The sequence below is a fragment of the Penaeus monodon genome, chromosome 27 (genome assembly GCF_015228065.2).
Source record: "Penaeus monodon isolate SGIC_2016 chromosome 27, NSTDA_Pmon_1, whole genome shotgun sequence".
NCBI lineage: Eukaryota > Metazoa > Arthropoda > Malacostraca > Decapoda > Penaeidae > Penaeus > Penaeus monodon.
Genome location: NC_051412.1, coordinates 15,468,931 through 15,469,422, shown reverse-complemented (window position 1 = coordinate 15,469,422; position 492 = coordinate 15,468,931). Strand labels below are relative to the sequence as shown.

General features: G+C 39.2%; 1 long non-coding RNA gene across 1 annotated transcript in view; it reads left to right on the top strand.

The window, feature by feature from the left end:
- Positions 1-201: 201 nt before the first annotated feature.
- LOC119590615 overlaps positions 202-492 on the top strand; it is a 1,877-nt gene continuing 1,586 nt past the window's right edge. Inside the window, exon 1 of the long non-coding RNA XR_005230275.1 lies at positions 202-294. This is a non-coding gene — a long non-coding RNA (uncharacterized LOC119590615). The remainder of the gene's footprint in view (positions 295-492) is intronic.

The window sequence follows — 492 nt, the reverse complement described above, 5'->3', positions numbered from 1 at the left end:
CAAAGATCCTAAAACTAAAAGGCTCAATTTAAACAGCGTAGCTACCAGAGTGGACGTTATATTTACAACTAACCAATCGTAGATTTGCCCGTATCCAAATCTTTGATTATAGGTATCCATATGATAAATAAAAATCGAGCTACTGAGACTTCGATGCGCTCGAGGTCCAAGCCTCAAATGTTTCGAATACAGTCGTGATGGCACGAACGTTTTCTGTTGTTTTTCCTTCATGTCACGCAAAGAGGAGTGCTAGACGAGACGTTCATTTTCACCGTTTCTAAGAGACCACGGAAGGTAAGAACTTAGTCGTAATATCCAAAATTAATTATAATACTAAGACAAGTAAACACCAATCAAAAACCACCACTCTTCCCAAACGCCTATAAACGGGAAATGCGACGTAAGCTTGACATATTAAGATAAGGATCATTACTCACATCGTTAATCTTCGCAGATTAGGGCCTCTCTTAGTCCTTTTCATGACCCCTTTAC